Source organism: Eulemur rufifrons, chromosome 18 (genome assembly GCF_041146395.1).
Source record: "Eulemur rufifrons isolate Redbay chromosome 18, OSU_ERuf_1, whole genome shotgun sequence".
NCBI lineage: Eukaryota > Metazoa > Chordata > Mammalia > Primates > Lemuridae > Eulemur > Eulemur rufifrons.
In genome coordinates this window covers 27728431-27744230 of record NC_091000.1, presented here as the reverse complement: position 1 = coordinate 27744230, position 15800 = coordinate 27728431, and the positions used below count along the sequence as shown (strand labels likewise).

Here is a 15800-nt window from a genome sequence, read left to right as displayed (position 1 = left end):
TCTTTTGTAATCTGGCCTTCTTATCTGTTGAAACATTGCATTCTCCTAGTTGTTTTCCTACTGTCCTTTGCATGGACTGTGCTATTTATGCTTCTGAGCTTTTGCTCAGTTTCCTCTGTTCATAATGTGCTCAGGTTATCAATCTGAGCCATTCTTTAAGGCCCAACTACATGGGCCTACAACTATTGTAGCCTACATTAAACTCCCTTTCCTGATTTTCTGTTATACTGTCTGGATTTAGCTACTTTCTTACTTTATTATTTTTATTCATTCATTCTTATTTTTGTATATGTTCCTTTTGTTTTCCCAGTGAGCATATAATGACCTTGAAGACAGAGACTATGTTTTTTTCTTTTGTTGAATATATTGTTGAACATATATAGCTAGTTGGGAAATACAACCCGAAACAAATTGAGTTTTGAGTTAGTATTGTAGTATAATCAAGAACCATCTTTGTAAAATCTTAAATATATTTCCTTTTTTGCTATGCTAAATATTGAATATCTTAAGGTTATTTAAAATATAAAAAGATAGTCATCCAAAAGATGTAGATAGGACCATCCAAAATATTATATCAAAAGCCATAATGTTGTAATACTTAACTTTATCTTAAAATCACAGTTGGTTTTAATCATTCTTGCTTATACCTAAATTTGATTTTTTTTAATAATAAAAGTAATGCATCCTTGATGGAAAAATTGGGAAGTATTGCAAAGCATGAGCAAACTGAAAGTTATCACACATAATCTTATCAAAAGGAGACAGTAACTACTGCTTTTTGTTACATTTCCTTTTGGTCTTTTTAAAAATGTACATTTTAAGCATAATCAGCATCATGTTATAATACAAGTAGATTGATTAATCTTTACTAATAAACACTGATTGCCAAGTGGTCTGGTAGCTTCCCATTTCTGTCTTCTGATCACCAGGGGCAGAACTGTGCTTCTTAACCAGGCATCAAAACCTAAAAAGTTAGTCTTATTAACTATTAAGAAAACTCAAACCTTTTTTGGTGATCAAAGAAATTGTGTTTAAAGATAAGTTAAAAAGATAGATGAATGGTAAGAATTTTTATGTAATTCAAAAGCAGTGCTTTTTTTTAATACATGAAAGTTTAGGTTTTTAAAGTGCAGTTTTAAAAAATAAAACCAGATTTCTGTCTTGAAAAATAAGATAAGGGAGCCACATTTCTTCCTTGAAGAATCTCAGGACTAATTTGACTTCATGATGAGCTGTGATAACTTTTGTATTTGTTATACCGTCAGAAATCCTCCCTGTGGCACAAAAGGACTCTTTTAATTAGAAAATATTGTTGCCACAGGGAGGTAGAAGATCGACATGAAAAACTGGGGATCTGAAAAGGAGCCCCTATCCTAGGATTACCTGAAGGTGAAACAGATTGAGCCAGAAGGAAGACAATGCTGGTAGGTTGGTTTTAATTTATTAAGTATGTTTACAATTTTATATTTAATTAAAATTATTTCATTTACTTATACCATATTTTTGTTTAAAGGGTGACAATGATTCCTCCTTAAGGAGGGAGAAATAATACAATAGTATTTTTACTCCTAAACATTTTGCTATCTGAGTTATCCCTTGCCATGTTCCTAATATTTGTTTCTTTTTAATAGATAAAGCCCTAGGGCTATTTCATGCCTCTACTTCCTTGGAAGGTACTAATGACTGAACATCCTCAATTTTTTTTTTTTTTTTTTTGTCATTTCTGTCATTTTCACTCGAATCTAGACCCTTCCCTAAAATTTTTAAGGGCCTTTTTTTCCCTGATTATCCATTTTCTTGAGCTTAGCCTAGCCCTAAGTTTTCTAGAATGATAAAATGTGAATCTTAATTTAGTTTTTACTCTAGAATTGTTTGAATTATAATTGTACTATGATTTAGATCAGTTAGAAAGTGTTACTAGAGAAAAGTTTTTTATATTTTAATAACTGTATTTCATTTAACCTAAGATGCTATCAATTGTAAGAAACATTATATTTATACTGCCAAAAGAAAAAAATGAGCAGGGCAGGGTGGCTTATGCCTGTAATCCCAGCACTTTTCCAGGCTGAGGTGAGAGGATCACTTGAGGCCAGAAGTTCAAGACCAGCCTGGCAACATAGTGAGATACCATCTCTATAAAAAATTAGCCAGGTGTGATAGCACGCTTGTAGTTCCAGCTGCTCGGGAGGCTGAGGTGGGAGGATTGCCTAAAGCCCATGTGTTTGAGGTTGCAGTGAGCTATGATTGTGCCACTGAACTCTAGCCTGGGTGACGGAGCAAGACCCTGTCTCTCTAAAAAAAAAAAAATTAAATTAAAAAAATGCTGCCAATTATAAATTTTAAGAGACCATCAATTGTAAGATACACTCTGATTTCAGAAATGTCAAATGTGAAAAAATGTGCATCTTAGAATTAATGAAATATGATACACAATTATCAATCTTCCTGAAACTCTCATTTACTGGAATTAGCCATTAAAATATTAAAATATCAGGCTTATAAAAAATGGGGGTGGGTTGTGGTGTTGAAATCCGTACGCATGCTGCGTATGCCCTTGAAATTCTTTACTGTCCTTGAAGAGAGGGTATTTAAATTAAAAAAATCTGTTCAGAGACAGTGAAAGAAAAAATCATTTAACCATATTGTTTAAAACTATACAAAATAATCATAGGTATTAGATTATAGAGAGTATAGAAGATGAAAAAGTATTTTAATATGACATATACTCTAATGAATAGAGTTTTATCCTAATTGAGTGTCACTTATTGGTGGGATTTTGTGTTCTAAAAAGAAAATGAAATGAAGCTTCTGCTTTTTAAACTGTCATTTAAAAACAGGATTCTTTAAGGGCTCCTTAAAATAGCCATTGATTTTTAGTGCACTTAAATATATGTTTTATAAATTATTGTATGGGAAGGAGAAAATAGTGGCCAAAAGCAAAGAACTGCCCTGTCAGTTAAAAAAAAAAGCAGAAATGAAAAGGAATAATTTTAAATGGTATTTGTATACTTTTTAAGAAACATCTATTTTATATAAAAGGAAAGAAAAGTATTATCCAGAGAATAGATCATTAAAAGATACTTGTTTGGTTTTGGAAACTAGTAGCATTCATTCTTTTGTATTCAGAGAGACTTTTTTTTTTTTAACACTAGTTAACTTTCAATTTTGCTATACAACAGTGTGTCTGAATAATGCAATTTTATTAATGCAGACAGGAGAGGGCTAAGTCTGGATTATGTAGAATTTTAAATGAGTAGCAAACAAGGTTACAAGTATTGGCAAGTAGGGATAGCTTAAGTTTCTTAGATGTACAAACAGGACTACTTTAAAACTTATCTCTGGGCAAATCCATACATCCATTCAGCTGTCTATCAGCATGTACTGAGGACCTACAGTGTGCCAGGCTCAGCGCTGAATATCTTGAGATAAACAAGACCTTCTCTTTGCCCTCACCTGGCTTTCAGCTAATGTGGAGAAGATGAACAATTTAGCATACCATTATGATAAAATGTGATGAGTGTTATGATGGGATTAATTACAGGTTTATGGGAGTGAACAGCAGGAGAATGCCAGGGATTTCAGAGAATGCCTCTCTGGGATGTGACATTTAAAGGATTTGAAGTAATTATCCAGACAGAGAAAAGCAAGGATGAAAGTCTGGAGGAAGAAGAACATGGCTTATCTGAGTTGCTGAAAGGGATTCAGTATGGCTAGAATATGAATTATGAGAAGCAAAGGAGATTAAAATAAGGCTAAAGGGTTAAAAAAAACACTTATTGCCGAGGGCTTTTTAAACTTCCTGTTTGTTGGGACTTATCTAAAGTTCAGTAGAAGGCTTTGAAGAGTTTTAAGCAGTTTTTTAAAAAACAATTTTAGTTATTTCCAAAATAGTGAGTACTATAAATGAAAAGAGAAATAAGACAAAGAATTACCTGAACTCCTTAGTTTTTTTATTCACAGCACCCTGATACCTAGTTAACTACTCTTATTCACCTTCCACTAAATTATCTGCCACTACAGATTTGAGCTATAGGTATGCTCATTGCTTATACTGAGCTAAAAATAATAGAGATTAAGATAGTTGCTCAGCTAGCCTTTCTTTTTGGAATTAAGAAGGTGAGTACTTTGATACCCTGTTGTTTCAGGAAGAGGAATCGTTATCCCTTATCCATCCTCCGTGCCCTTTTGTGTAAACTTGGAGGTTTTACCATGATGTGGGTGAGACTCCAAACAGCCAGTCCTGATTGAATGGCATGCCTCAATTTAATTTGTCAGGTATTTATCTAGGCTGATGGCCTTTAAGTCAGTTATGTAATAGGAATATTATTTTGATCATTTGGACTAGGCAGCATAAGTTAATATATTTATTTTTGTCTTGATGTCTTTGAGGATTAACTTAAGTAAAAATTATCTTGAAACTCTTTCTGTATTTTCAACACTATGAACAAACAATTGCTGGTTTACATTTCCTCTTGGCATCATGGACAGTCAGTGTTCTAAGCCTCATGTGTCATAGTAGATACCATAAACATAACCATATACACAACAGCTATGATTTGAGACTAAATGTATATAAAAGGGCTTCATAATGAAATCTTATTTTTCTTTTATTTCCCTTTATTTATTTATTTATTTTTTGAGACAGGGTCTTGCTGTGTTGCCCAGGCTGGTCTTGAACTGCTTGTCTCAAGCAGTCCTCCTGCCTCAGCCTCCCAAGTAGCTGGGATTATTATTATTTTTTTAAATTTAATATACAGTATTTAAATCATGTAAAAAACTAAGACGAATTCAACTAATATGCATGTATGTACTACCAAAATTAATAAAACATGGGAAGCAGTGTTAAGTCCCTTTTGTGTATACCAATTTAATATATTCCCTTTTCCTTCTTTCTTAAGATAACTGCTACCCTGAATTTGATATTAATTATATAATGGAATCTTTACAATAGAAGTATGGAAGATTGCAGATATGTGTGTTTTTTAATTGTTAAAAAAGAAGTGATCTTCTTTCGGTTGAACAATTTTTTTGAAGGGGGAGTGGCTTATTATGTGCCAGTTTTCATCTTTATAGGGATTTAGATAGATAGTGATTCATATTATAGCCCAAAGCAGGGTAGTTGTTCCTAGATTGAACAGGAGGTTATAAATGCCTTAACAACTAGAGATTTTAAAGCATGAACTATTAATAAAATGCCACTTAGTGGGGATGTTGTAAAGAAACTTCAGTTTTCAGATAGTCAAACTAGGTTTCTTTTACAATCCTTTTCAATTCTGAGATACTGTTTATAATAACCTCATACTATAAAAGCATGAATTAATATGATTATCTATGATACAGTTATCAGTTCAGTCTCCTGGTTAGAAAAGTATTCCATGAAATTGAAGATGATTTTTTTAGTACCCAGGTTTTATCTTCAGTTAGCTTCATTTCATGGCCATACGCCAACATTTTGTCCCTGGATAACTGCCTTTACAGATGTCTATCTTTGGTCACAACAGGAATTGGGCAAGAAAATGTGGCATAAGCCCATGATATTGTTTTGGGGGAAGGATTGGGACCTTAAAGCTTATGCTCTGCTAACGGTCAGTAGCTTCATTCATCTTGTTTTGCCACCCAAAAAGTCTTAATCTTACTATTGAGATTGGTAGCTTTTTCTTCTCTTAGACCAATGGCACAAACATAGCTTTGAATATAAATTTCTCAAGTTTTAAACTTTTTCTGATTAGTTGATATGGCCAGTACATAAGAGATGCTCACATCAAACAAAGGCAATATTTTTCTTTTTTTTTTTTAGAGACGAGGTCTCCTCTCTCTGTCACCCAGGGTAGAGTGCAGTGGCCCAGTCATGCTCATAATTCGCTGCAACCTTGAACTCCTGGGCTCAAGTGGTCCACCCTCCTCAGCCTCCTGAGTAGCTGGGACTACCGGCGTGAGCCACTGTGCTTGGCTAAAAAATAGAAATATTTTTCAAAGTTATTTCTATACATTATTAGTAACGACACAAAAATGGATGTTTTGAATATATTTAGAAAATACTGGGTGAAAGAAAACTAGTTTTATTTATTTATTTACAGGAAGACTTCTCAGAGGTTTTAATATGCAAATGTGAATTTGTGATTCTAAAGAAGAATTATCTCTTTTTAGAGAATATTGTTACAGCCTCACCAGTTCGTTGTCTGCTGCTCAAGAGGAAGCCAATACATTGAGACAGTATAGTTTACAGCAGAGAAAGAGTTTAATATCCCAGGTGCCATTTGAGGAGACAGGAGAAAGTTCTCAAATCCGTGTCCCTGAGAATTTGGGAGAAAGGGTTTTTAAATATAGTTTGGTGGGCAAAGGGCCATGCAATTGGATCCGCTAATTGGCTGGGTTCAGGAAGGGACCATAGATGTAGAAATTATCTTTGCTGAGTCAGTTCTCCGGTAGGGGTTACAAGACCAGTTGAATTAATTCCTTGGTATGGGCCACTGGCTTGGGTGCATCAGCCATTCCACCAGAATGCAGGGCCTGGAAGATACCTCAAAAACTAGCCTTAGATTTCACGAGGGTGATGTATTCTATAGGAGCAATGAAGAAAGCTAAGAATCTTTGTGACTATCAGCTATATGATTCTTGAGTAATAAGCAATTATAGGAAAGCAAGCTAGAGAAGAATGACTGGTTATAAATACATTTCCCTTACCACAGTTCCCACCTTGTAGCCCTTTATTATTTTTATAAAGGGTGGTTTCAGTATCTTTTAAGGCTGAATGTCTTACAGAACAGTTTTATATCTTTAGAGCAGTACCACCTAGCTCTAAAGGTGGTACTGTACTAGTTTGGCACAGTCATACATAGCCAAGGGGCTAAAATTCTCCTTTAGTAAACTGTATATACTTAGCTGTTTACCTCTTTAAGTCTGCCACTGCTTAATGCTGCCTTTCTCAATGCCATATTAGTGCATTTTCTCTCTAATGTTTTATTTTAATTTAAAAATTTTAAGATTTTAATTTTTTTACTTTATAAATCAGGGACAGTTAAATACTGTAAGTTAGAAGTATTGGCCAGACCCCACGTTGTCTTACATTAGTAATCAGAAATAAGTGTTGGACCAAGAAACTAAAATGTTGTGAGCTTTACTTTTTTAAGTTACTGAAGTATCTTCCTGAAAAAAGTAAAGTTAGATTTATATAAATAGGCCGTTTATGGGAACGATGCTTGTTTACTCTGCTCTCCTTAAGGTATATTGTTTTCAAAAATGCAAGGGGGTTTTGGTCTAGGTCCAGTTGCGCATTGAACAAAAATCCAGTTAATTGAGACAACAAGGATTGGCAGGGAAGAAAGGAATTTTTAATACGACAGATGTCTTATTGGGAAAACAGGAGAAGCTGCTTCAAATCTGTCTCTGACTAGACTAAGGGATATCATGGGCTTTTAGAAGAGGGACCTTGTGCCTTGGGGCAGGTCATGGTATATCTCACAAGGAACTACTTTCATTGGGATCAGGTTGTAGGGGTGAATTTTCGCATCAGGAAGTCAACTCCTTTGTCTTATAGAAAATCCATCATTTCAGGCTGGGTATGGTAGCTTTCGCCAATAATCCCAGCACTTTGAGGGGCCAGGAGTCCATCATTTCTGGGAAACAACTCAAAGAATCAGGTAGTTAAGGGAGAGAATTATAAAAAAACACACAGGGGTTCATGGAGCTGGTTACAGTATGTGGGCTTTTTTTCCAGGGAGATAACAGAGTACCTTTGGCAGAAGATATTTTCCATTATGTTTTTACTTAATAAAGAAGAGTTGCTATGATACTTCCTTATTCAATCCCACCTGGGGCAGGGAGCATGCTTACCTGTTTGGCCCCATTATGTTAAAATATTGAGATGTACGAGAATGTTCTATCCCACTTATGTGTGAGTCTTCTGTGACCTTCCTCAGCAATCAGTTCCTCAATTCTTTGCTCTTTTCTCATTTTTTACCCACATATATTTTACCTGTTTAATAAAGTCAAATCTGTTCACAGAGCAGGGTATATTTTCTTGCCTTTCTATCCACTACCCACCTCCCTTTAACCCTGCTCTGCTATTTTGGAAATGCGTTTTAGTCAATCTATGGCATTTATAGACATCAGAGGTGTTTTTTTTTTTTTTTTTTTTTTAGAACAGGAATGGATTTCAGGTGTAATCCTGCCTACCTCTTCAAAGGCCCCAGAGTTAGTTAGCCAATGGAGTGGATCTACTAATTCCCAGGACAGGGCTCTTTCTGTTCTAGAGCACTGCTTTGGGACTTGAGAGAGATACTAAAACTCTCTGTTTCTCAGTGGGCTTCCATAACAATTAGTAAAATGTTCTGAATTTCTCTTTTGCTACCAGATATTAAAACAATTGTGTCACGCTTCTATCTTTAATATTTGTGTAACCTTGAGGAAGCCACTTGTTTTCTCTTAGTTGAGTTTCCTCATCTGCAAAACGGGTTGTATAATAGTTATCTCTCACTGTTGTGAAAACTAATGAAAAGGTATTTATAGTGCTTAGCATAGTGTCTTGCATAAGGAAAGCTCAATCTGTTCTTCATAGTGTTGCTAGTGTAAGGTTTCTAAAATGTAGTTTTGATTGTCATTTTCTTTCATAAAGCCCCTCCATAAATTGTCATGACATTCTGGATAAAGTCAAATGCCTTAGAAAGATACACAAGATCTTTATACTATCATACTCACCTTTTCAGTTCAGCTCTTACCACCCACTTCTTTTTTTCCCCTGGCTCTCTAGCTTCCAAAACTTCGTAGGTTTTACACTTTGCCTAAAAAGCCAGTCCCTCCCATTTTTATCTAGTTAGTCTTTCAAAACTGTGATCAGACATCTCTAGGAAGGATTTCTTGATCCTTCCAGTATTTAGTTTAATTATGGGTGCTGTTCCAAACCTGCCAGAAGTGTTATATTTGGTACGTATATCATATTACCTTTCCAACATCCAAACATTTCTATATTTAGAATACGCAAATGTTTCCTATGCGAAGATTAAGGGACTTACTAGGAGAACTCTGTTTAGCTGTTGGGAGGTACTTTTATTTAACTCCCCCAAAATGGGAAAATTACCTGATTGAGTGGTAAAGATGTCTCTCTTTTAATTATAGTTGCTAATTGATTATTATTACCCTTAAGGTTATTTTGTTTGTTTAATTCTTTTTTCTGAGACCCTGGTGAGAAGAGGAAAGGTTATATTTCATTTTGATTTTTTTTGTATTTTTTTAACTGATATATCATAGTTGCACATATTTGGGGCATACACGTGATATTTTAATACATATATATATATAAACACACACACAATGTGTAATGATCAAGTCAGGGTAATTGGGATATCCATCATCTCAAACATTTATTGTTTTATTTTTATTTTAACAAGAGGTTTTAACCCAAATATGTTTCAAGGAGGTGGAGGGGGAGAGGTGTCTGTGAATATCTTTCCTAAGGCAGCCCATTACTCATAGGGGGTCAAGAACACTTTTACCATAGCACTTACCTGTTAACTTCTGTGTCATAAGCCTCTTTCGCCATAGGGGAGGCCTGTGAACCTTCTCTGAGAGTAATATTTTTAAATATATAAAGTAAAATAGTATTACAAAGGAACCAAATACATTAAAATTTAGTTATCAAGGTATTTTAAATTATAATATACCAGTGCATGTGCTTCTTTATTAATGCATTAAGTAATGAGATCTAGTGGCAGATCTCATTTACTGCTATAATTTTGAAGTAGTGACAACCATATATTGTATTTTGCGATATCTTTAACAGCTATAATATATTAAAAAATCTATGATTTTTATTGGCCATGAAGTCACAGATATTGCTGAAACTACTGTGGTTTGTGCTTTTACTTTAAAGTTCTGAATTTCAGTTAGAAGTTAAAAAACTGTTGTCCCCAGATCTCATCCATGTATTATTTTAACTGTCATCCACCTTATTCATCATCCTTTCTTCATTTGTTTTCTCTCCTACTTCTATCCTCTATTCCCTAATAACCCATAGTTGGGATAAACTCAAGATTTAGAATAATTACTTAGCATGAAAAAAATTCTTTTGAAGAGGAAACCAAGAACTTGATTCAAGAGGAGAAAGAAATTAAAAAGTAGTGATTTTGTTTTGAGACCGTTGCTTTCTTGAATAAACTTGAACATCCTTTTTTTTTTTTTAACCTTTTTCTTTAGGGACATTGGTCTACAGTTAGCATCTATTTAGGTTTAGAACATTAAGCTTTAGTCATTTGACTTGGAAGAACAAGGTTGGCAGAATCACATTTGTTTTTAATTCCCTTGTTAACATTACATACCTAGCTAGGAGGCTCTCAGAAGTGCGAGTTATTTTAATTGAGACAAGAAGCACCAATTATTCTGTCTGGGCTTCATCTGCAGGTCTATGTTCTGGGATGAGAGACCTGCATAAAAAAAAGGGAAGAACTTTTGGTGAACCTTATCCTTGGGAATAAAAGTAAAGAGCAGAAGCCAGTGCATTCAGTTTACTATCTCACAAAAGGAGTCAAGCTCTATATAGGTCAGAGACCACCACTGTAAGCTCATATAACCCTTTAATTTTGTTATCCTCTGTTTCTCTATAATAATTCCTAGCAAATGGCCTTATCAAAAAGAATCCTTATATACTTGCTTTTGGAGGCTGCAAGAAATGGGGAGGCTAATGAGAAACTCTGGTTAATTCTGCAACTGGTCTTAGGGGAAATAGAATTCCAAAAGATAAAATAGCTGAAAGGAAGAGAAAGCAAGTTGAATTCTTGTGGTTATCAAAGGAAGGAAAAGAACATGAATAGGTTGCCCCGGATCTGAGACCATTAGTGGGTTTACCTGAGATATGGTCTGTGTGGTGCCTGGCACTGTGTTCTTTTTATGAAGTCTTGAACAAGAAATTACATATGGCCCCTGCTATAAAAACACTCACTCTCTTGTGGGGAAAATATGTAAGGAAGCAACTCTTTATAACCTAAGGTTTAATAAAATCAGTGTTGTAAAAGTGAGGAAGAGTGAGCTCTTAGCTATCCTGATGGGAAGTTTACACTTCAGCTGAGCTTGGGAGAATAAATATAATTTCATTTGGAGGCAAAGACTTTTCTTGTTGAGAAATTGCATTTGCACCTTTTCCTCCCTTTCTCCCAGTCTATTACCAAATCATGTCAGCTTTGCCCCCAAAGTATATCTTAAGTCTTCCCATCTTCACTGCTCTACTAGGCTAGTTCAGTCAGTAGTTATTTTTTACATGAGCTCTATTGATGGCCTTTGGCCTTCTAATTGGTCTATTATCGCTTTTGCCTTCACCCACCTCCAGCAATCTATTCTTCATATAGTAGCCACAAATTTGGAATACAGATTTGTAAGTGGAATAATGATACTTCCTTCTTAAAATCTTTCAGTGGGTTCTAATTACATTTAAGGTAACATTGAGGAGTTTTCTTTATTTCTTTTTTCAATTTCAGTTCATGCTTTTAGAAGGAAGTTTTTTTTTTTTTTTTTTTTTTTCTTTTTAAATTTAAGAGATGGATGGCCAGGTGCAGTGGCTCAGCCTGTAATACTAGCACTTTGTGAGACCAAGGTGGGAGGATCTCTTGAGGTGAGCAGAGTTTGAGACCAGCCTGGGTAACATAGCGAGACCCCAACTCTACAACAAAAAAATTACCTGGGTGTGGTGGCGCATACCTGTAGTTCTAGCTACTCGAGAGGTTGAGGCAGGAAGATGGCATGAGCCCAGGAATTCCAGGTTACAGTGAGCTGTGATCACACCACCACTTTACTCCAGCCTGAATGACAGAGCAAGACTTTGTCTCTTAAAAAAAAAAAAAGAAAAGAAAAAAGAAAAGATGGGGTCTTGCTCTGTCATCCAGGCTGGAGTGCAGCGGCTATTCACAGTCTTTGCTCCACTACTGATCATCATGGGAGTTTTGACCTGCTCCATTTCTGACCTGGGCTGGTTCACCCCTCCTTAGGCAACCTGGTGGTTTCCCTGCATTGATGCAGAACTTAGTGTGGACCCCCTATTGGCATGGGGACTGCACACTACAGCCTAGAACTCTTGGTCTTAAGCGATCTTCCTGCCTCAGCCTCCCGAGTAGCCTGGGCTACAGGTGTGTGCTACCAGCCTACAGGGGTTTTTGACATGGCTTTATTCATGACACTGAAAAATTCAGCTTCTCACATCCATCTAGAAACAATAACAATAGACACCAAAACCAAAACAAAAAAACTTAACAGTTAAAGTTTCTTTACTACATTGCCAGGAATATTTTTTACTTTTATTTTTCAAATCAGGTAGACAAATTTGAAATAGTTTTTAAGGCTTTATATATTAACATATTTCATGCTCTCAACAATCCTAGGTTGAATAACTTTTCTAAGGCTGGCTAGATAGCTATTTAAATGGTTGAAGCAAGGATTTAAACTCAGAGCCCAAGCTTAAGCATTATATTCTGATGAATTACATCATACCCCTTCCCTGCCAACACACACAAACTATTGTAACCACATTGCTTTTTTTACCCTTCCATTTATCCAAACTCTTTACCTCCACAGAGTGTTCACAGATGCCATTTTCTTTCTGGAACAGATTACTTTTCATTTCAGTTTCTAACTCCTGGTTATCCTTTAGATTTTAGTTTGAATGTCACTTTCCCAGAAAGAGAGGGGCCTTAGCCGACACTGTTCAACCACCACAATTAGAACTATCTGTTACTTTTGTCATCACTTTCCTTTTTTATTTTTTTTTTTTGTTAGCACCTACAACTTGTGTACATAGCCTCCCACCATAAGATAGTAAATACCTTCCAAGATGTTCAGACCACATATAATGTGGCATTATTGTGAGTTTAATGAAATGACCTAAGTCAGTTTGGGTAGAGGAGGAGGAGGAGGAGAAGGAGGAAGAGGAGGAGGGGGAGGAGGAGGAGGAGAAGGAGGAGGTGTGTGTATAGAATGGGTTCTTGGAGGAACACAGACTGGGTACCCAAATCAGTCTACGGTCCAGTTATGGTTTGGTGCCCCCTGGTGGTAGCTGTGTACTCCTGTGTCTGTCTGAGGATAGAGTGGAAGATGGGAGCCAGTTCTGACTTCATGTATTTATGAAGTTTTACTGTATTTATATTTGTGCTTACTTCCTTAATGTCTCCATGCTGTGCTCCATAAAATCAGAGACCATATTCCTTGTGTTTACTGGAATTGCTCAGGGCCAGTAACTCAGTTGGTTTTCAATAAAGTATTTGTTGAATGAATGAAAATGCATCATGAATTAGAACAAATTGTCAAGAATTTTATATTTTATTTACAGACTGCAGTGTAGTTTAATTAGAGTTTAGGCTTTGTAGACAGGTATGGTTGAGAGATAAGGCTAGAAAGGTACAGTGGGACCAGATTGTGATGACCCGTAAATAAAATAGCGAGGAACTATGTGAAACATGATCTGGAGAAGATGAGAAGTGAAAAGAGGGACATTTAAGCATCCAGAGCATAGAAACAGAAGCATAGCTTACAAAATTTTTAAGTTGGGAAGTAGGTTAGAGAATAAACTTGACCAATTTAAGAAAAGGCAACAAAGGAGAAAAAATAATGGAAATAGAAATCATAAATCAAGATAGTAGAAATAAGTTCAAAGCATATCAGAAATTAAAATCATCTATTGTGATCTTAACACAAGAGTCTGTGTTATTTATAATAGATGCACAAAATATTAAATATAGTGAGTGGAAAAGGATAACACACAAAAAAAACCTAAATTTAAAAATGGAAAAATACATTCATCAGAAAAATACTCACCAAAGGGAGCTGGTGTAATAGAATAGAATTTAGAGTGAAAAATCTTTAATCAGGACAAAGAGATACCTTTCATACTGCTAAAAGGAATAATCTAGAAAATAAAATCATCATAAACTTTCTTGCATCTAGCAACATAGCCTTGAAATACCATTTAAAGCAAAATCTTTCACAATTGCCAGAAGTAGACATGTCTACAAAATAGTGGGACTTGAACACATCTCTGTCAAAATGGAAAAAGCAAGCAGACAAAATTACAAATGGTACCAAAGAATTGAACCACAGGATTGACAAACTTTATGAACTGGAGATACTAGAACATTGTACCTAAGCTAATAAAATACAATCTTATACATCTTTTCAGTTATATGTAGGTCAGTTTTTAATTATGTACTATGCAGCCAAGGGTGCGGAACTTGTGGCCTCAAGGCCACATGTGGCCCTCCAGATCCCCAGGTGTGGCCACTTGACTGAATCCAAACTTCACAGAACAAATCTCTTTATTAAAAGGATTTGTTCTGTAAAATTTGGATTCAGTCAAAAGGCTGCAGTGAAGAATCCAGAAGGCCACATGTGGCCCAAAGCCACAGGTTTTCCACCCCTAGATGAATCTCAATGATGTCTAGAAAATCAGTATCATACAAAATATATTATTTCATCATGATGCAATAAAATTAGAAAATAATAAAAACAAAGTACTTCATAATATTGGAAACTTTAGATCAAAGAAGAAATGAAAATTATAAAATATTTGTAGCTAAATAACAATGGAAGCATTGCATATTAGAACTTGGGATATGGCGTAAGCAGAAACCACTGGGAAATAAAATAATTCTGAATATATTTATTGGAAAATAAGAAAGATTGATATAATTAGCATATGTTCAGATCTAGATGTTATAATAAAGACCCAACAGAATAAATCTACATAAAGTAGAGGAAAGGTAAAAGTAAAGATAAAAGTCAAGGCTGAGCACTAGCACTTTGAGAGGCTGAGGCAGGAGGATCGCTTGAGGCCAGGAGTTGGAGACCAACCTGAGCAAGAGTGAGACCCCATCTCTACAAAAAAGGCCCAGCCTTAATTTGATTCATGTATTTTTTTTTAAGCATGTTGAGGTTGTGTATCTGTTGTATATATTTAAAATTTATGTAAGTGGTATTATGTATCTTACTCTGTTTCCTACTTTTTTAGTTGCTTTGTATATATCCATGTTAAACATTCACCACATTTTACCTTTCTACTCTTCTCAGTAATAGATAGCCATCACTCCCTACTTGTAGCAGCTAGTGCTGCATAACAAAGCACTCCAAAATTTATTGACTTGAAACAAGAACCAGTTGTTGTTTCTCCCAGACTTTTGGGCTAGTTATGTGGTTCTGCTGAGATGACTGGGTTTACTTCTATATATGTGGATCAGCTGGGAACTAACTGGTGTAAGAAGGGCCTCAGCTGGGACAACTTCCCTCTCCTTTCTTCTTTCCAGACATCTTATTTCTTTTTCATTTCTTATGCTGTTAGTCAAGAATACCAGTATTATGTTAAGGAGTAGTGATATTAATGGGCATCCCTGTTTTGTTCCTAATCTTGAAGGGTGTGTATGCAAAGTTTCAATATTTGTTGTAGGTTTTAGTATACACTGTGTACCAAGTTAAGGAATTCCTTTGGTTTTTGTCTTTGTATTAGTTATGAGTCCTATCAAGTGCTTTTTTGGCATTCTTTGATAAGTCATTGTTTTTCTCTTTTAATCTATTAATATAGTCAGTTAATTGATGGATTCTTAGATGTTGAACTCTCTTTGCAGTTTGGGGATACATGTTGCTCATCATTTTGCTTTGTTTCGTTTTAAGAAACTTTTCATCTATATTCATAAGTGAAGTAGAACTATAATTTTCTTGTATTGTCTTTATCTGGTTTTGGAATCAAGATTACACTAGGCTCAAAATAATCCAGGTGGCTTTCACTTATTTTTCTATTTTAGGTACAAATTATAAAATAATTAATTTTAAAATTT

At 35.2% G+C, this 15800-nt stretch overlaps 1 protein-coding gene across 8 annotated transcripts in view; it reads left to right on the top strand.

The window, feature by feature from the left end:
• ELF2 (E74 like ETS transcription factor 2) overlaps positions 1–15800 on the top strand; it is a 102615-nt gene that overhangs the window by 52802 nt on the left and 34013 nt on the right. For 2 of the 8 annotated variants that reach the window (XM_069493601.1, XM_069493602.1), the window contains exon 5: positions 1266–1424. The exons of 4 other annotated variants lie outside the window; for them this stretch is intronic. The gene's annotated coding sequence lies outside the window, so the exon portion shown is untranslated. Of the gene's footprint in view, positions 1–1265; positions 1425–15800 lie in introns of those variants that run through there. 2 more of the 8 variants (XM_069493603.1, XM_069493600.1) reach the window with 2 other exon arrangements.